We start from the raw sequence: 21973 nt of genomic DNA, 5'->3' as shown, positions 1-21973 counted from the left end.
TAGTTGTTTTGTGAGGGAGAAGGTTTCGGGAAACTGTGCACCTCTCCTTTTCACAAAGGGATTTAGACTTTTGTGTCTTGGGTGTGTAAGCCTTCCTCTCCTATGTGTTGTGCATGTGATCCCTAAATCCTTCTAGTTCAAAGCCCCGACGGTTCCGCCTCACGATCCGCACTTAGTGATGGATCTTCACGACAATGTATCCATTTCTTCTTGCTCCAAGCATATGTTTCATCCTCAACATAACTTCATTGATGTACCGATTCAAAACCCCAATTGTTACACCATAAGCACTAATGCAACAACTTTTCACACAATAATGAGGTATTCGGGGGGGGGGGGGGGGGGTGACCAAAAGATACACCATAGTGGAAGAGGTGATGGCATTGACAATGTTACATCACCACATCTTGATATCTACATAGTCAAATTGTTTGATGGTCACATGTTTTGACAATTGTTTGACCTTATCCATTAATGATGGAAATCAAATTCTCTTAAAGAGGGCCATCATGACTCATATCTTGGAGTGTTGCACTTCCAAGGGTCACTAACAAGTCCCAAGGGACCAACTTCCTCATCATGAGCTAACCAAAGGATTGGGGAACATCACTCACTAATGGTAAAGTTTACGTCAAATTATATTAATGCATAGAAGCACTTACGTCTCTACTCCATGTAACCATGGAAGCGTTGAAGGCTCCTTAAGTTAATATAAAATTAATTCATACAAAAGCTCCCTTTTACATGAGTGCTCTTGCCTTTATACAAGTGGGAAGCCTTAAAGGGCCTCTTTCACATTGCATGCCCAAAAGCTGTTAGTAATTTCTAAGCCTTATAGGGTTGTTACAATGGAAGAAGAAGAGTATAGTATTTCCCTTAACAACTACCATTATAGGGTTGTTAAAATTGAAGAATATGACATTATTTCCCTTAACAAGTACCATGTCAAATAGACTTGCTCTTGTAGCTATTTCTCTTTCTCACTCATCAATTATTCTTGTTGTTGCATAATGTAAGTAAGAGTCTCGTCAAAATTGTGCAACCCTTGGTTGTTTTCATTGAGTACAAGCTCTATGGCTTTTTATTATATATAATAATATATTATTATATATACATATTTTGTTATGATTGTGAGTGGACCCTCCCATTTCCCACTTTCTACCTTTGGCCACACCACATCACGACAATGTGCCCACCATTTGGCACAAATATTGGATCCTATGATTCCCCTTAATTTCTTTACTGACTCGTTTAATCAACCATGGATGCCTACCAATTCATCTCTATCTTCCTCTATTATGGAGAGATATGATTGTTGGGAATTGGAAGAGTGATCTTGGTATTTAGCAAGTGTGAGGGATGTTTTCAAAGGTCATCATTTAGAGAGTTTTGATTGCGGTTTGCCTTTGGGATTAGCTCTAAATGACATGTGCTAGCAATGGGCAATTTTTTCTTTTGCATTGTACAAATGGATTATCTAGTACAATGTACACTTGCTTGACAAATTTGGAGTTATATTTTTCAAATTTGACAAGCTTTATCATGGTGTTATTTAACACCAAGGTAATGGGTGTTTGCATAATTCACATAAGTTGGCCCAAAATTAGAGATGGTGATCGTTACACAAAGTAGTTCTCTTAGCAACATAGCTAGGTAATAAGAAGAAATTTCATCAATCTTAAGTTTTAAAATTGATCCTTCACATTTACATGGAATAGAAAAATGAGCATTCTCATTTACATGGTATTCATCTACGTACGTAGGTAATGTATGGCACATGCATTACACACAGAGAATGGTTACATTAGATGTAGTTAGACAAGGATTGGTGTAACAGTTTGGCATTCCTTCAAATTGAAACCATCCATATTCTTACAAGACTAGATCGGATGATTCTCTAATATTGCAAGCGTCATCTTTATTGATACACATACTAACGTACATACATACATCATGCGTGCATATATAATGTAGACCTCTTAGTACATATGTACATTAACCTAATGTATCGATTTGTAAATTTTCCGGCACTCAATTTTTTCTCGAGGTTTGTCCATATGTAGAGGTGCAAGGTTCAATTCCTATGAGTTACTTTGTATGTTCTTTTCTAAGTGAGTTTTTGTTTGTGAGATTTGATATCACAATATTCTAAATCCGTGAGATTTGGACTTTGACTTGAAAATAGGATAAGAGTGAATGATTTCCTACAATTAGAATGCATGTGCATGATATGTGCAAATGTGTATGAGCTTCCTATAATATGTAAGAAAGCGAATGAATTGAATACGTAAAAATAGCCTCACCTAAGACACAGGTGAATTTTTGGAAACGTTGTATTTTGGTGTATTTGAGTTGTTTTGGCTAGGTAGGCTTAATCATTAGGTCAACTTTGTAATAACGTGTTGCCATCTTTGGAGGAATCTTGGAGAAATGAAGCCTAACCAATACCTTAGCCCAAATTAGTTTGTGATTTTAACCATTGACTTAGTTCCGGTATCTTATCCTCGGTCATCATCCGTAGACTTTGGGCAAGAAAACCAAACAAAAGTTGCCTTTGGCACTAAAGCTATTATACATCACAGGTTAATTGTAAAGAATTAATCCATCCCTTTGGGCAATGCCACAAATTGAATACAAACAAGAAAAAGTGATTTAATGTTCTTGATCCATGGTGTCTCTCACTAGGGACACACACACACACACACACACACACGCTTATTTTGATCATTGTTGGGAATGTTGTAGGAGATATTAGAGTGCAAGGTATGTATGTATGAGGCACATATGTTTTCTTATGGTGGTATAAATAAGTAGGTATTCGGTACAGATGGACAACTTGCAAGGTATTAAGCAAGTTAAATTTTTGTTGGATCATCATCAACAACTCTAAAAGACTGAATCCTTCACATGAAGAAGGGCAGTGCCACGAGTACTGTAGTTACAACGATGCTGATGAGGAGTGAATCCTTCACATGATGATGATGATGATGATGGAGAGAATTAGCAGCAGCAATAGAATAAGATGTGTTAGATGGTGGGGGAGGAGGAGGCGGCGATGTGAAGAGAGTAGCAGGTGGTGGGGGTGGGGGTGCGTCTACAAATACAGGCGGTCACATTGAGCCCTATGGCTTCACATCAAACCGCGCATAATATATGTATAAACATATCGAGGATTACATTCTGGAAGCAGGCATATGTATATATATATATATATTTATATTACAATTTACACCCCACCAATCTATCGATTGAGCATGGATATCTTCAAAATGGATCCCTTCAATTATATTTAACGTTCCAATTTCATATGCTAATAAAGGTGACGTTTGAACATGAAATGGATGGAATGAAATGGGGTGCATTTAAGCCACTATAGTCAGTCAGTCAGTCAGTCAGTCAGTCAGTGTGTGTGTGTGCCCTGTCTGATTAATTGATACATGAAAGGATTCTTGTGATGTGTATGTATAAGTATGTTATGGTATAATAATACCTGGTGGGAAGCATGAAGTGACGTTCTGGGGAAGCGGGAAGCCGCAGATAAAGGCATATAGACGGACGTCAGTGCTGTTGAAGGCGGAGCAATAGCAGTCGGGGTAGGCATTGACATTTTGTTCATAGATAATGCAACATAAGATGTGAGAACACCTAGTTGGCAATCCAGTTTTGGCGATCTGAGCACACTTTTCTGCGCTCGACTGTGCTGAGACACCGTAGAAGATGACCGTAAGGAAGGCAATGGAATATAGGAGCAGGAGGAGGAGCACCTTCATGATAATTCTATGTCCTTCTCCTCCTTCAAATTCCACTCTCAAGCTAATATGCCAAGTTCCATGGTTTTGTCAACGTTATATACATGTCCTCCTCCTTCAAATTCCACTCTCAAGCTAATATGCCAAGTTCATGGTTTTGTCAACGTTATATGTACATATATTGAGGCGCCCCACTTTTTCTGGCTTTTTTGCTATGTCAACGTTAGATCACTACTTCATAAACTACTCGTTTTGTGGACCCAAGAACAGCTCAATTATACGAGAGTATTGTTGAACACAGTGCTCGGTCACAACCGAGGAATAGGATTAACTCACAGAAAACAGGAAATACAAAATGCACGAAGATAATAGAGAGAAGAGTACACAGGATGTTTTACGTGGAAAACCCTAAATGGGAAAAACCACGGGAGTCCTCAAACTCCAACTATCACTATAAACAGAGATGTACAATGGTGAAGCTACAAGGCAACAACCTTGGGCTCACTGTCTTCGCCACAGGCGGCGGTAATACACAGAGGCAACGACCTCTTCGTCTCTCTCTCTCTCTCTCTCTCTCTCTCTCTCTCGGCTGCTCACTTAGCTCCCTCTAAGTGGAAAATCAAGAAAAAATGAGTAACACTACTAAACTGTTTGCCCTAAGTCATATTTATACACATATGACTTTCGGGCTATTTACAAATATAGCCTCAAGGGCCCTTGGCAAACATATTCACAAATATGTCCCCGCATCCGGATCTCTCTCCGGGTACATTCGTCATCCGGCTCCGTAGCCGGGGTCTTCATCATCCGGCTCCGTAGCCAGGGTCTTCATCATCCGGCTCCGTAGCCGGGGTCTTCATCATTCGGATCCGTAGCCGGGTACTCTTCATCCGGCTTCATGCCGGGTACTCTTCATCCTCCAGTTCCGTAACCGCAACCGGGCTTGCCGTCATTTATCTCCGGACATCCCATCCGGAGGGACCGAAATCCCAACAAACTCCCCCTTCACTTCGGCATGGGATGTCTCTCTAATCCGATCCTCTTCCGGCATGCTTCCAGCTTGTCGAGTGTGAGCACCTTAGTCAGCATATCCGACCCGTTCTCGTCCGTGTGGATCTTCGTCAGCACGAACTCCTTGTCTTCTATCCTTTCCCAGATCCAGTGGTATCTACACTGGATGTGTTTCGTCCGGGAATGGTAGGCCGCGTTCTTCGCAAGGTGGATGGCACTCTGACTATCGCAGTAGAGCCGGTACTCCTCCTGCCGGATACCAAGCTCTCTAATGAAGTCCTTCATCCATATTATTTCCTTGCCGGCTTCAACAGCCGCCATGTACTCCGCCTCCGTGGTTGACAGTGCAACCGTCTTCTGCAGCCTTGACTGCCATGAAACAGCTCCCCCTGCATACGTCATCACATACCCTGATGTGGACCGGCTGGTATCTGCATCAGCCGACATATCCGAATCGGTAAAGCCATCGAGTTCGGGCTTACCGGAGCTGAATCGGAGGCACACGTTTGCCGTGCCCTTCAGGTATCGGAGTATCCACTTGGCCGCGTTCCAGTGTTCTTTGCCGGGATTGCTCATGTACCGGCTCACCACTCCGACTGCATATCCTATGTCCGGTCTTGTACACACCATTGCGTACATCAAGCTTCCGACGGTAGAGGCATATGGTACTTTCATCATGTCCTCCTTCTCAGCCTTTGTCTTGGGGCTTTGCTTGCTGGACAACTTGCAGTTTGCAGGGAGGGTCGATCCGACCGGTCTTGCTTCCGACATGTTGAACCGTTGAAGCACCTTTGTCACGTACTTCTCCTGTGACAGCCACAACTGCTTCTTCTTCCGGTCCCGGATGATGTGCATCCCTAGTATTTGCCTCGCCGGACCCAGGTCCTTCATTGAGAAGGTTCGGTGAAGCGCTTTCTTCAGCATCCGTATCTTGACCTGGTCCCGTCCGACGATCAACATGTCGTCCACGTACAGGAGGAGTATTAGAAAGTCTCCTCCTTCGAACTTCTTCACAAACACGCAGTGATCGGACTGCGTTTTGTGGTACCCTTCGTCGGTCATGAAGGAGTCGAACTTCCGGTACCACTGCCGGGGAGCCTGCTTCAGTCCGTAAAGGCTCTTCTTCAACCGGCATACCAGGTGCTCCTTCCCTTTCTTCTCGAATCCTTCCGGTTGCTGCATGTAGATCTCTTCTTCAAGGTCACCGTGAAGGAATGCCGTCTTCACGTCCATCTGTTCTACCTCGAGGTCCATGCTTGCCGCTATGCTCAGCACCGTCCGGATGGAGGTCATCTTCACTACCGGGGCAAATATCTCGTCGAAGTCGACGCCCTTCTTCTGCTGGAACCCCTTCACCACGATCCTGGCTTTGTATCTCGGGGGGTTTCCGGCATCTCCCGGTTTCAGCTTGAACACCCACTTGTTTTGAAGTGCCCGCTTTCCTTTCGGCAACTCCACAAGTTCATATGTGTGGTTCTCATGCAGGGAATCCATCTCCTCCTGCATGGCACTTAACCACCTGCGGCTATGGGTGTCAAGCTTTGCTTCTTCAAAACTCTCCGGCTCCCCCTCGTTGGTTAGCAGCACGTGCTCTGGTTCCGGAAATCTCCGGGGTGCCCTTCTCTCTCTTAGAGGATATCTCCGTTCCGGAGCTTCGGTAACCGGCTCCTCCGTTTCCTCTTCATCCGAATCCATTTCGGGATCGGGGCCGGTTCCGGTATCAGTTTCATCTTCCTCGGCCGGTTCTGTTTCTTCACCGTCTTCGGCCGGATCCTCGAGTGCTAACCGGTCCCTTGCCGGTCGGGACTGCTCCTCGTAGAGTTGATCCTCACCGGTCGACTTGGAGCTCTTCATCTTCTTCTCCGACTCCCAGTCGGCGAGTGTCTTGTCCTCCATGAAGATGATATCTCTACTCCTGAATATCTTCTTGTCGACCGGGTCCCATACTCGGTAGCCGAACTCGTCGTCGCCGTAACCGAGGAATATGCATGGCCGGGTCTTTGGATCTAACTTTCCTCTCCGGTCCTTTGCCACATGCACGTATGCAAGACACCCGAACACCTTCAGATGCCGGTAGGACACTTCCTTACCGGTCCACACTCTCTGTGGCGTGTCTCCGTCCAAAGGTACTGAGGGTGATCTGTTTATCACGTATGTCGTCGTCGACATTGCCTCAGCCCAAAATCCCTTGGGTAATTTCGCATGTGCTAGCATACTCCGGACCCTCTCCATTATGGTCCGGTTCATCCTCTCGGCCAGCCCGTTCAGTTCCGGCATCTTCGGCACAATAAACTCGAGCCGAATTCCCATCGAACGGCAATACTCCTCAAATTGCCCTCGGTATTCTCCTCCGTTATCCGCTCGTAGTGCTTTCAGCTTCTTGCCGGATTCTCTTTCCACTCTCGCGTGGAGTTCTTTGAAGACGGACAATACTTGGTCCTTTGTCTTCAACGGTGCCGTCCACAGCTTCCGGCTGTGGTCATCAATGAATGTCACGAAGTACTGGGCTCCGCCATGTGACTTCGTTTCTACTTGACACACGTCAGTGTGCACCAACTCCAATGGTGCGCTACGTCTCGTCGGTGGCCTTGAGTGGAAGGAGGTTCGGTTCTGCTTACTGGCCAGGCAATCGGTGCACTTCTCCAGGTGCACATGCTTCACTGGAATAAGGTTGTCTTCGGCAAGCCTCTTCATCCCCTTCTCGCTCATGTGGCACAGTCTCTTGTGCCACAGCTCACCGGCAGTGTCAGCTGCCACGTTCAGCTCCTCCGGACATAGCCGGGAATTCATCAGGTACAGAGTGTTGACCTTCCGGGCCCGAGCCACTATCAGGCTCCCTTTGCTGAACTTCATGACACCGTTCCGGATGCTACCCGTGTAGCCTTCATCGTCTAGCCTCCCGGCCGAAATCAGGTTCAATCGAACCTCCGGAACGTGTCGGACATCCTTCAGCAGCATCTTGCATCCGGTTGATGTCATCAGCCACACGTCTCCTATGCCGGCAATCCGGCATGTACCTTCATTTCCCATCCGGACACAGCCGTGCTCACCGGCTGTGTAGGATGAGAAGTATTTCTTCTCCGGGGTCAAGTGGAACGACGCTCCGGAATCGACCACCCAGGTCATCTCTTCACCGGCAAGGTTCAGCTCCCTCTCTTCGGTAATGAGCATTATCTCTTCTTCACTTGCCGCGAGTGCCGTCGTTCCTTTCCGGTCCTGCCCTCGCCGATCCGGACCTCTCCGGTCCGTGGCTCCCCGGTATGCACCGTTTCGCTCCGGTGACTTCTTCGAATCGGTACCGTCGGTTCCGTTGTCTTTCCGGAAATGCCGACAGTTCTTCTGGAAGTGCCCCGGCTTCCCACAGTAGAAGCATGTAGGTCTTCCCCTCGACTGCGACCGTGTCCCCGACTTCTCCCGTCTTTGCAGACTCCGGTACCGTTGTCTTCCCCGTTCCGATTCGGTAAGCAGCGCCTTCGAGTCGGAGGCCGGTTCTTTATCTCTCCGACGCGCTTCTTCATTTAGAATACTTGTCTTTACCGTTAGTAAAGACAAGTTCTCTTCCTTACAGGAGGTGCTGAGAGTAACTACCAAATTCTCCCAGCTCTCCGGAAGGGTACACATCAGCATGATGGCTTGCATTGCGTCATCCAACGGGAACTTGATCGCCGCAAGCTGGTTCACGAATCCCATGAACGTGCTGACGTGTTCGACCATGCTCTCGCCGTCCCAGTACTTAAGATTCACTATCTTCCTCATCAGGGAGGTCCGGGTCAGAGCATTCTTCCTCTCATACAGTCCGGACAGCTTCTGCCACCTCTCATAGGCGTTCATATCGTTCGCCACATGTTGCAGAACACTTACATCGACATATTGCCGGATCGTCGTTGCGGCTTTCCGGTTCAGGAGCTTCCACTCCGACTCTATCACCCCCTTTGGTATCTCGGCATTGTCGATCGGTTCGTACAGGTCTCGAACGATGAGAAGGTCTTCCATCTTTATCTTCCAGTCGGCGTAGTTCTGTGAGTTCAACACCATCATGCCCGGAGGCCCACTACCGCCGCCTTCCATTTTCTGTGTTACCGTCGCTCTGATACCACTTTGTTGAACACAGTGCTCGGCCACAACCGAGGAATAGGATTAACTCACAGAAAACAGGAAATACAAAATGCACGAAGATAATAGAGAGAAGAGTACACAGGATGTTTTACGTGGAAAACCCTAAATGGGAAAAACCACGGGAGTCCTCAAACTCCAACTATCACTATAAACAGAGATGTACAATGGTGAAGCTACAAGGCAACAACCTTGGGCTCACTGTCTTCGCCACAGGCGGCGGTAATACACAGAGGCAACGACCTCTTCGTCTCTCTCTCTCTCTCTCTCTCTCTCTCTCTCTCTCGGCTGCTCACTTAGCTCCCTCTAAGTGGAAAATCAAGAAAAAATGAGTAACACTACTAAACTGTTTGCCCTAAGTTATATTTATACAAATATGACTTTCGGGCTATTTACAAATATAGCCTCAAGGGCCCTTGGCAAACATATTCACAAATATGTCCCCGCATCCGGATCTCTCTCCGGGTACATTCGTCATCCGGCTCCGTAGCCGGGGTCTTCATCATCCGGATCCGTAGCCGGGTACTCTTCATCTGGCTTCATGCCGGGTACTCTTCATCCGGCTTCATGCCGGGTACTCTTCATCCTCCGGTTCCGTAACCGCAACCGGGCTTGCCGTCATTCATCTCCGGACATCCCATCCGGAGGGACCGAAATCCCAACAAGTATTTGGTATTTGAATATAAAACGTGTATGTGAGATTCTAGAGACATGCCTCATTGTGTTGTTAGAGAATGTGCGTTGTATGTTGAATGGATTAATTTGTGATTTATATTAACTCTATTGCTGTATTGACAGTTTCGATTAGGACAACATTTTTTTGGAGGGACCAATGTTTTAGGTGGTTTTTATGAGTGTTGGCATGCTATTGATAATTTGCATTTTTGCTGAGAAAACAAAAAATATATATCATTGAGACAGAACTAAAATACCCATACACATGCTTTTGGCAATTCACTAGTAGGTTGCATTGATGATCACAATTAGTATTAGTAGTATTATTACTATATTATTCAATTGATAGAGAGAGAGAGAGAGAGAGAGAGAGAGAGAGAGAGAGAGAGGTATCCCAATATATTTTATATTAGTTTAATAGCACGTCCCTCTCCGTACATATGCATCGGTAAGATAAAGGAGGCTAAGTTATAACAAGTGGATATGTTTATAGGTAGGTAGGTGCTTTTACAAGAGGAGAAAGAGGTGTCCCGATTCCCTACACTTTCCCAAAAACCGAGGGAAAGAGAAATAAAGGTACCACATCCGTATTGTCCCAAAGAGAGAAAGACATTATGGAACCCACAATATTATATTTCTTGATATTGTTGCCATGGAAATAAGCGCTTGGGGGGGAGTTAGAATATTGGACTTATCTATGCATATGATGGCCCACAGATATTCATTATTACAAGTCATGTGTTCACACTCACAACCATGGATATCTATTGCTCCATATTTCATTATTTTGTTGAGAACAAGGGTTTAACACATGGGAGGACAACAATTAAGGTTTCATGGTCTTAGTGTCATAACTTGACAAAAGAGAATTGAATAAGAAAAGAAAGAGCGATAAGTGGATATATTTTATTATAGCTAGAAAATATATAAGAGTGAGAACCATAGTAATTTTGTCGATGACTAGTGTTGAACCGGAATGGTTCAAACAATACAATATGTCATGTTTATATACAAGTGGCATGTGCCCCTTGGATGTTTGTAGGGTTTGTTGACACTTAGTGTAGTGTCTAGTCGACTACTATTGTATAGTCAGCTGGTCAACTGTGACCAATTGTGTAGGCTTATGCGGAATGTGTAATATGTTGACCTTCTTGAGGAACAACAAAGTTCATAGTGTAAGCGTGAGAACCTGTGTAGTATCAAAATTACAATATGCACAGAGAGTATTCATAGAGAGAGATAGTTAACACAGGTAGGTAGGCTAAAGAGACGTTTTATTATTCTGCATCATATGTACAAGAAGGAAGTTCCTCCTATTAATACATGAGTGGGCTTTGCCCTAACTCCAAGGTGAATACACACTTAGACGTACAATAGTCGGGTTGGAGTAGGGCCTTTTAGTCTAACAAACTCCCATGTAAAAGGACTACTCTAACTAATACAAGAATTCGGGGAGAGATCTCCCCCATAAATCTAGATACAATCTACTAGAGATACAAGCTAAGCTATGGTCATCAAATCGGGAGTAGTTGGAGAGTCGAGTTGTTTCCGATTGGCTCAGTGCTCGGTCAGCTTTGTTTTGTCAGCTCGGTTGGGTCGGTGCGGTTGGCTTTGCTCTGTTGACTCGGTTGGCTTTTGGCCCATCAAACCTTCGGCTCGTACACTTCTCCTACTTCCTTGGATTTGGCAATCTAGTTGTGGTTCCATCTGTCCTCTAAGTGCTCTGAAGTGACAATATGGGAGCGGCTTGGTCAGGCAATGAACGATGTTCACCTTGATGTCGATCTTTCAGACTTCGAGCTTCTTGTCGATGACGAGCTCCCAAATATGATGATACCTTACCCCTATATGCTTCCTCTTTGCATGGTACATTGGGATTCACACAAGGTGTATTGCGCTTTATGAATCGCAAAGCAAGGTCGGAGTGATGTTGACGATCTGTCTCTTGGTCGAAAAGTCAACCGTCAGTCATTGCAGCCAGATAGCTTCTTTCCTTGTTTCGAACACAACTATGTATTCAACATCTATTGTGGAGAGGACTGTACACTGTTGGTGTTGGACTAAAATTCCTACTCAACCCATTTTATCTCTAGTGTGAAATCTTCCTTGGAGTTAGGGACTAGTTCCATCTTGTCTAACTAGGAGGAATTCCTCCTTGTACAATCTGACGAATGTTAATACAAATCTTCTCTCTTTGCCATAATCGTGTAACTGTCTTTCTCTGTGGATACTCTATGTATATATGTTGTATTCTTAATATTACACAGATCCTCACACTTACTCTACGTCTTGCTTGTTCCTCAACAAGATCCACACTTGTTTCCGCTCGGTTGACCACAATCGACCAATAGACTGTAACATACCATAGTATGAACCATACGTACCATATTGTGCCTTCACATTTGTGAATGTTTCAATCATTCGAGTATGGTAAACACCCTTGAAGTATGGTAAATACCATACTTTTGTATTCATTATTTATTATAAGGTAAATGTTTTTTCAAGGTATGAAAGTTATGGTAAAAAGTGTAAAAAAAAACATAAGAATGTTTTGATAACATACACATTCGTATAATTTAAAAGAATGTTTGCCAATGCATTCGAGTATATTACATACTATCCTACATACTATAGTCGACCAGACACACAACCAATGTCTGAAACAAAGTGGTATCAAAGCAATCTTGGAAACAAGCAATGTCGGTATAAGAAGCGGAAGAAAATTGAAGGAAAAGTTCAAGCTGACATACACCCTTTACAAAGAACAATGGCTTCAACATCCAACACAGGCCATGAAATCAGAAAGTTTGATGACAACAACTTTGCCCTATGGAAGGAGATGATGCAAAACGTGTTGATCATCAGACACCAAATAGAGGAGATTCGACACAACAACAAGCCGACATCGATGACAATAAAAGAATGGTGGTCACTATCATGGTATGGCCCCAAAAGGAATTGAACCCCTTATGTTACACGGAATGAAACCATACCACTAGGATGTCAATTATAATACAAAAAATATATTTTCATTTGTTATTTAATTACTCTAAAATCCTTTATATTCTAGATTACTCTTGAACATTCTAGAAACTTCAAGAATACTCTTGATCATACTATAAAAAGAGGCATATGGCACTATTCAGAACCAATTCAGTTCAATGCTAGTCTTAAGCCTCGTAGCTATCCTTGTACTCTTCTTCATATAATATACTTCCTATTATCATACTTCTCTCGTCCACACACACACACACACACACACACACACACACTCTCTCTCTCTCTCTCTCTCTCTCTCTCTCTCTCTCTCTCGTGATCCTCACACAATGTTTTCTCTCTTCTCTACCTCTCTAGTACTAATTCTCTCTACCTCTAGTACTATTCCTGACAGTTTGAACCGAATTGCTCATCTTCTTATCTTCCATTCGTCTAATGTTAATCTTCTTATCCCTCCTTCCTCTAATACTAATGGCAACTATTAGCGCACTAGAATACCAATCTGTCTTCTTGAAGCTTCAATGCTTGAAAGAAAAATTTGTAGCACCGGAACAAGAAAATCAACGTTTGTTGGGAGATCTTCACCAAATCACTGTAGAAAAGAAGCAAATGCAACAACAACATGGGAAGTTGGCTATACGCGTGCAATAATTGGAAGCAACTATCATGTTGTTGCAACAACAAGGACTGAGTACTCAACGGATCCCTAGAGAACCCAAAGTTGGGCTTCCCATGAAACTCGGTGGAACGCGATCACAAATCGGAGGGTTCCCTAATCAGGTACACCTAGTGATTCAAATGCATCTTTCTCGATATCCCACCAATGCATCACGAGTGGGACTAGTAGGCACCTTACTTAGTGGCACAACATTATCATGACTTGCCCCTTTGTTAGAAAAAGGATCTCCTTTGTTAAATAATTTCGAGGAGTTTTGGAGATATCGATAGCATTAGGACGACAATCAATAAGATCCGAAGACTGCGCCAAGGAGATCATTGGGCCTCAACTTATGTTGCGTATTTCCGTCTACTCGCCAGGGACGACCAAGAATTGATGGAGCAATTTTGGTATGGTTTATGCAATGATGTCAAAGACTTACTCTTGACTTTTCCTGAAGAACTGAAGTTGCTCACAGAGGCAATCAGTTGAGCAATGCACTGGGATAATCAACTGTTCAAACAATAGTTACAAATGCCAAGGACAAGATCGAAGCCCACATATGCATCAGTTGTAGCAAAAACTTTTCCAAAGGATTCATATAATGCGTCCCCGACAAATACACCAACACCAATGGAAATTGACACAACACGTTGTCGTGGACCATTGTCGGAAGAGGAAAAACGACGACACCGAGCAAATCGCCTATGTCTATATTGTAGTGGTCAAGGGCATATTGTAGTAAATTGTCCCCATAGGCCAAGAAGACAGGTAAATCAAGTAGTTGCTAGTACTAAACCCGACTCTATTTCATTACGAGTGTCTGATAATCCTAGTAGCCCAAGTTTATCAAACAAATTTGAAGTCCTCAATCAACTAGAAGAAGAGTTAAAGGATTAAGTCCAGCCAAAATAAGAGTCGTTTTTGTTGGACAACCTTGGAACTGTGCAACCCATTAGTGGTTCCATTCCTTCTAAGAAAATTAGCAAGGTGTTCTTCGCTTAAGTAGAAGTTACTACTACAAGCAACCCTCCAGTACATGTCCTAGCACTCTTAGATACCGGAGCTAATTCTTGCATCATGGATAGGAATTTTGCTCAAGTTCATCAGACTTGCCCAGCTTCCATAGTAGTCATTGATGGTCGCCCCATTGCTTATAGAAATATTGCAGAACAGTTAGAGCCGGTTCGTGTTGTCCTAGATAATTTGGTATGTGCAATATCATTTAATATAATTAGCAGTCCAAGGTATCCAATTTTCTTGGGGCTACCATGGTTCGAATTACACAACCCCAAAATCGATTGGAGAATGGGAGAAATCAGGTATCATCAATCTCATGCAACCACTCATAGAATTTCAACCATTTCGCTACATCAATTGCCTGAAGAAAGACGAAAGGAACCAATGTTTTTATTCGCAATATCAGTGAAACCTTTCATTATCATTAAGAGGGAGTCAACACTTCAACTTCCAAAGATGTATCACCATTATGCCGATGTTTTTGATAAGGTAAAAGCTAATACTCTTCCTCAACATCGACCGTATGATTGCCCCATTGATTTAAAACCAGGAAAAGAACCACCGTGGGAACTAATCTACAACTTGTCACCCTCTGAGCTTGAGGTTCTTCGAGCCTACATAGAGGAAAACTTGGTGAATGGGTTCATTCAACATTCGAAATCTCCAGCCAGTGCACCTATTTTCTTTGTAAAGAAAAAGGATCGATCACTTCGTCTAGTCGTGGAGTGCCGTTACTTGAATAAGGTCACCATAAGAAATAGTATGCACTTCCCCTGATGTCGAGTCTTTAGATAAGATTAATGGTGCAAGGTTTTTCACAAAGATTGACTTATGAGGAACATATAACCTCGTACGGATCCGATTGGGAGACGAGTGGAAGACAACTTTCTGCACCCGATATGGGCATTTCGAGTTTACGGTTATGCCATCGAGCTCACCAATGCACTAGCAATCTTCTAACACATGGCAAATGACATTTTTCAAGATCTTTTGGACACCTGTCTGATTATCTACCTAGGTGATCAACTAATTTATTCAAAAACATAAGAAGAGCATGATTCTCATGTATGTTTAGTACTAAAACGACTATGAGGACATGGTCTTTATGCAAAACTCGAAAAGTGTAGTTTTGATTGTAAACAGGTGGAATTTCTAGGCTATGCCATCTCCTCTGAAGGAATCTTGATGGATCCCGCTAAGGTCCAAACAGTGTTAGAGTGGCAGACTCCACGATTAGTGCGAGACGTGCAATGTTTTCTAGGATTCACAAATTTCTATTGCAAGTTTATATAGGACCACTCAAAGCTTATTTTGCCTCTCACACAACTCACAAAGAAGGGGAAATCATTTGTTTGGACTAAGGAAGCGGATACTACTTTTTTTTGTGGATCTCAAGAAAGCATTTACATCGGCTCCTATTCAGCTCATGTTGATCCGCAAAAAACATTTATTATGGATGCAGACACGTCAAATTTCGCAGTTGGTATTATTTTGTCACAACAAGGTGACGATGAGAAGCTACATCCCGTGGCTTTCCACTCACGCTAGTTTGACATTGCCGAAATCAACTATGAAGTACATGACAAGGAATTATTAGCGACAGGGATTGCTTTGCACAATGGAGGCATTTTCTAGAAGGATCTCCTTATCAAATCACTATATTCAATGATCACACAAACCTCGCCCATTTCCAGAATGTTCGTGTATTTAACAGACAAGCTCGGTGGGCACAATTTCTCACTCATTTCGACTTCAAGATTACATTTCGTCCGGGCAAGCAACAAGGGAAGGTAGATGCATTATAATGATGCTCGTACCTAGCACCTCGTCTTGGTGATCTGGCCTTTGATAATCAAAAGCACGTAATCTTGGGTCCTGCACGACTTCAAGAAACTTCGGTTTTCGATACTCCATTGGATTCCAACATTATTGATATAATACGTCAAGATCTGAAGACATATGTCTTTGCCCAAGATATATTAGATCAAATTGATCCCACTTGAGCATCCTATTTGCGGTCATAACAATCAGGCACAAATTATCGACAATTCAAATGGCATGATGGATTACTCTTCTTTAAAAATGTTTTGTATGTTCCCAATGGTTCATCTCGCCTTCGAGTTGTACAAGATTTTTATGATAAATATACGACTGGACATTTTGGTAGTATTAAAACCTTGGATTTAGTAACCTGATCATTTTGGTGACCCCATATGCGAAAATTTTTTGAAGACTATGTTCAGACATGTGATACATGCTACAGACCAAAGATACCCCGACATTATCCGTATAGTTTATAGGAGCCATTACCGATTCCAAGAAAGTTGTGATAATCTATTTCTTTGGATTTTATCTTCAACACACTCCGAGTCGTAATCGTCCATGATCCCTATAAAAAGGGACATGGGAAGCCTATAAAAAGCTAATTGAATAGTACTGTATCAATTGCGTCCCTGATAATAGAATATTGTTTCCTGATACTCTGTGTTTTGTGTCGTAATCTATCTGTTGAGAATCAAGCTCAACCTAGTCCAGTGTGTGAACGCACCTTTGAGAATCTATGAGCACTCAAAGGTCAAAAGTCACCACTACCCTCTACAACATTAACTATGTGCCATAGAATCATATTCTATGACACATAACTAATATGTTCCATATTCCCCATGATTAATGAGCCTCCACATTCCCCAAGAGAGAGTGGGCCATAAAGGGGAGGATAATGTCACGATACAATTACGATGAGTATTAAACCTGCAACCTAACGTCAACAAGATATCACGCTCAACCATTTTGATATGAGCATGTATTTGTATATAATGTAATTGATCTAGAAATACTCTCTAGTCACATACCTCTAGAAAGTTTTAGAACTAGTAGGTTCTAGAACATTCTCCAAAATATTCTCTAAAGTACATTCTCTAGAATGTACTTGAGCTCACAGTATAAATACTTGTAACCTGCTTGGTTCCTTTCAAGGGATTCAACACCAGTCATTGACACATTAATCTATTCTAAGTTTTGTTTCGCCTCATCTTGTCTCCTTGACGTTCATCTCTGTCTTCATACTCTTGTGTCGGTCCCAATGTCTCAAGTTCCTCACGTCATCGTTCCCAATTTCCCGAGTTTCTACCCTCATCACTTCTAGTTCCAAGTTCGTAGCTCGTCGCTGGTATCCCCATCATCCGTGCCTCGTCTAAGTCCACAATTGGTGTGCCCGTGACAAATACCACTATTGGAGAAGCAAGGAGGTGTGGTAGAGCTGCTATTTTTTGTTGTTTTTCCTGCAGAGAAGAAGATGAACAACACATAGAAAAAGATGGATCGGAAAAACAAACACTCACTGTTTTCTGATGAGCACACAAAAAAGCCTTCGTTTTTGTTAAGTTATATACCTCTTTGATAAATATTGAGAATTATATTTTTGGCTTTTCTCACTATGTATCAACATCTGGCCGTGGTACTTGTGTCACTACCACAACCCGTTTGCAAGGCTTGGAGGCTCGCGGTGCAAGTTGTCGTGCTCGACTGTGTTGAGACACCAGATATAAAGGGGCTAAGGGCCGTAAGGAAGAATGCAAGGGCAGGTAGGAGGTGGAGGAGGATGAGCCTAATATTCATCATCCACCTTTTTTTGGTCGATTATGTCAGCACAAAAATGTCTTGGTAACCCAAGTCAGCCCTCCCCTCCAAGAATTGCCCTTTTTGAACCAAATGAGAGCTAATACTATGAGACTATTGGAATTAAAATACATGTAGAACATGTATTCGGAATGTGTCACACTTCTCGGTGCATCACATCACTCCTTCCTATACCATCATTTTGACATTTGTGCTAACTAGCGACATCTACACCATGTGATCCTTGTAGCTTATACTAACCAATGCACCCCATCTCAAGTCTCACCATATCATTACTTCACTAGATGTCGTTGCAAAATGTAAGTGTTGAACATTGACTTGGGTCACTTAATTATGATGAGATTGTGAGAGTATTAAATAATGATTGCTATTGTGGTGTGCATGTATGCCTTTGTGCCACTCTTTTAGCACACCCTTTTTAGGATGCATGTACCTAAGCCAACCCACCCTTTTAGCATACCCTTTTAAGCTACGCCAACCCAAATGGGTGCCTTTGTATAAACTATAAATTGAGTAAGAAATAAGAAGCTAACTAGACTAGTTTTGATCTCTTATGTGCATTTCACATATTGGTGAAGATGCGGGGTACCAATCCCCCACATCCAAACATTAACCTCTTCTGCTTCGTAGGTAGCATCACCCTCGCCACCATCATCGACACTCTTGTTAGTCTCTTGTAGTAGTATCTCATCCATTAGCACCGCCTTCACTAGTTAGGCCTCTCGACATCCACCGCTCACTCCATCCAAGTCCTTTTTTTTGCGATCACCATCTCACACCACTTTTATGACTTGCCCCACCAACTCTTCCCCTTCACCTTAGGTTGCCCACTAACTTCTTGTCCCATGAGTTTCTTTGATCCCCCTCCTACACGATAGCCCTCCTGTCCCCCACCTCAGCCAAATCCAGGTGGCCCTTAGTCCACGGGAGCGATTGATCTTCGCCGCCATATGATCTTTCCTCGATCCCCCTCTAACACGATAGCCCTCCTATCCCCCACCTCAACCAAGTCCAGGTGGCCCTCAGTCCACAAGAGCGATTGATCTTCGCCGCCATATGATCTTTCCTTGATCCCCCTCCGACATGATAGCTCTCCTGTCCCCCACCTCAGCCAAGTCCAGGTGGCCCTCAGTCCACAAGAGCGATTGATCTTCGCCGCCATAGGATCTTTCCTCGATCCCCCTCCGACACGATAGCCCTCTTGTCTCCCACCTCAGCAAAGTCCAGGTGGCCCTCAGTCCACAAGAGTGATTGATCTCTATTCGCCAATTGATAGCTCGTTTTCCATCACTAGCCCCATCCAACTTTCAAGGCCAACAGTTCCACGGGGGACATCCTCAACATCATTGCAACTCAACTACATGTTCGTAGATGTTTACATCCCCACGCCATCTTCACCGAACGCCTCAACAAGGCCCTCAAGCAGGAGGTTGCCGCACGAATCAGCCCTTTTAGAGCACCATATGGGCGTGATCCTCACCTCCCACCAGAATCGTCCATTAACGTCCATTCCGAACCTGCCAACATGCCACCCTGGGCCCATCTTCTGACCCCCATCCTTTCCCCATGTTGTAAACCTCCTTGTTTCTCTCAAGGGGGAAATGTGGTGTGCATGTATGCCTTTGTGCCACTCTTTTAGCACACCTTTTTTAGGATGCATGTACCTAAGCCGACCCACCCTTTTAGCATACCCTTTTAAGCTAAGCCAACCCAAATGGGTACCTTTGTATAAATTATAAATTGAGTAAGAAATAAGAAGCTAACTAGACTGGTTTTGATCTCTTATGTGCATTTTACACTATAAACACTTTGTGGTAAATACATGTGGGAATGTTTTGAAGAACATTGTAGGAGAAACAATCGAGCATGCGTATACTATGAAGGAATGGCCTCAAACGACTATGAACACTTGCCTCTTGCTCTCAAAAACTCTAGCAGCTAGTGGAAGCATCCCAAGGACTCCTAGATATGTGGATAAACTCACCCTATATGATACCTAAGTCTCTAACATAGAATGTGTTATCATCTAAAAGCATTAAGTCTTCAAAACATTCCACAAGTATATGCTTGCTCTGCACTATCCAATAACATAAATTCTAATAGAATTCAAATTCGATCTTTGTCATTGACTTGACCAATCCCATAGATCACATTTAGATGGTATTTAGGTTTTCCCAATGAACATATACATATGCATACTACCAATTCACTTCCATCTTCCTCTATTATGGAGAGATAGGATTGTTTTTGGAACTAGAAAAGTGATCTTAGTGTTTAAGAAGTGTTAGGGAGCTACTCGGAAATTTTGTGAATATCGTTTGAAAACAAAATACTCTAAATAGTACTAGGTAATGAGTATTGTAGACTTCCTATCACTATTGTTTATACAAATGCACATACATATCCATTACAGCCTAATCAGAAACCTTTGCCCGAAAACATAAAATCCTAGTTGTCTGAATACTAATAGAAATAATGTCGAAACCATCAATGGGCAAATGCTTTGATCGAGTGCAGTTACAAAAGTGACTAGCCCTTTAGTCGTTACATTAGGTTCCACCAAGGGAATCAATGAAATGAATCCAAATAAAGGAACTAATTGACTAGTTAGACAAGGTGATTCCTAAAAACCCTTGCTACACTAATTAATAAAAACCAAATGTTTTATGATGCTTATATTCACTCTAGTGTTCTAAGTGGCTACACTAAAAACTAGGAGTGGTCATAATGGCTTCCTATTTTCAAGCCAAAATTATGAAAGCAAATAACTTTTTATTTAATTAGTAGTTGAAGTACTTCAAAAAACATAGCCAAGAACAAAGATGATGGCATCTATAATAACGATAATTCTTTTTTTTTTTTTTTCTTCATGTTGATAAATACTAGAGACTTGTGTTTTCTCCTTAATTGGAACCAGAACGACATTAGCATTCTAGTTCTCATGAAACTTCAATCATGTGCCAACATAATATTACACGTTCAGCTTCTCTGCTGACAACACCTTGGTCAACATGTCCGACTCGTTCTCCTCCGTGTGGATCTTCGTCAGTGAAAACTCGTTATCTTCTACTTTCTCCTAGAACCAATGGTATCTCCTCTGGATGTGCTTGGTTCGGGAATGGTATGTTATGTTCTTCGCGAGGTGGATGACACTTTGACTGTCGTAATAGAGCCGGAATTCCTCCTGCCGAATCCCTAGCTTTCCGATGAAGTCCTTCATCTAGATTACCTCTTTGTCGGCTTCTAGGACTACCATATACTCCACTTCCGTTGTCGACAGTGCAACGGACTTCTGCAGACTCGATTGCCACGATACAACTCCCCATGCATATGTCATGACATATCCGGATGTAAACCGGCTGGTCTCCGCATAAGTTGACATGTCCGAATCGGTGAAGCCTTACAATAGGGGTTTACCGGAGCCGAACCGGAGGCACATGCTTGAGGTTCCTTTCAAGTACCAGAGTATCCACTTGACTACGACCCAATGTTCTCTTCTCGGATTGCTCATGAACCGGATCACCACTCTGAGTGCATATCCGATATTCGTTTGGGTACATACCATTGCGTACATCAAGCTTCGGACAATCGAGGCATATTTTAGCTTCATCATCTCCAACACGTTCGCGTTCACAAGTGGAAGGATCGCGCATAAATGGAAGGATAAGGGAAATTTTGGCTGATTTTAGGACTTTTTCAATGATTTTACAAAACACATTGATACCAGTATCATACATGTTCAAACATACTATGAAAAAGGTTAAAAATCCACTATTTTCGTGATTTAGAAGTAACTAAAAAAAGACGAATTTCAAAAAGATACATTCTCAATTTATATCACAAACTTTACAACCAATGTTATTTTATAAGAAACGATTTTTTAGAAATCATAAGAATTCAAAACACATGCTTTTATATTACTCGATTTGTTACAAGTGGAATGTAGTTACACTTAATAGCCAAATATACATTCATGATCAGTCCTTTACGGAGAATCACTACTATAACTAATATACAATGACGATTCCTCCTCATCATCCTCGGATGTACCAATCAGTGCATTATCTTCGTCATAAACCAAATGGTTTGACTCTAGATTATATGTAGCAGA

The 21973-nt window shown here is 42.8% G+C and overlaps 1 long non-coding RNA gene across 1 annotated transcript in view; it reads right to left on the bottom strand.

Moving 5' to 3' along the window:
- Nucleotides 1-1717: 1717 nt before the first annotated feature.
- Nucleotides 1718-21973, bottom strand: part of LOC147856657 (uncharacterized) — a 44981-nt gene continuing 24725 nt past the window's right edge. The window contains exon 2 of the long non-coding RNA XR_015530659.1: nt 1718-1751. This is a non-coding gene — a long non-coding RNA (uncharacterized LOC147856657). The remainder of the gene's footprint in view (nt 1752-21973) is intronic.

The sequence above is a fragment of the Azolla caroliniana genome, unplaced genomic scaffold (genome assembly GCF_043228905.1).
Source record: "Azolla caroliniana isolate FFs.n. ecotype wild unplaced genomic scaffold, voAzoCaro1.0.p SCAF_13, whole genome shotgun sequence".
NCBI lineage: Eukaryota > Viridiplantae > Streptophyta > Polypodiopsida > Salviniales > Salviniaceae > Azolla > Azolla caroliniana.
This window is presented reverse-complemented; position numbering and strand designations above follow the sequence as displayed.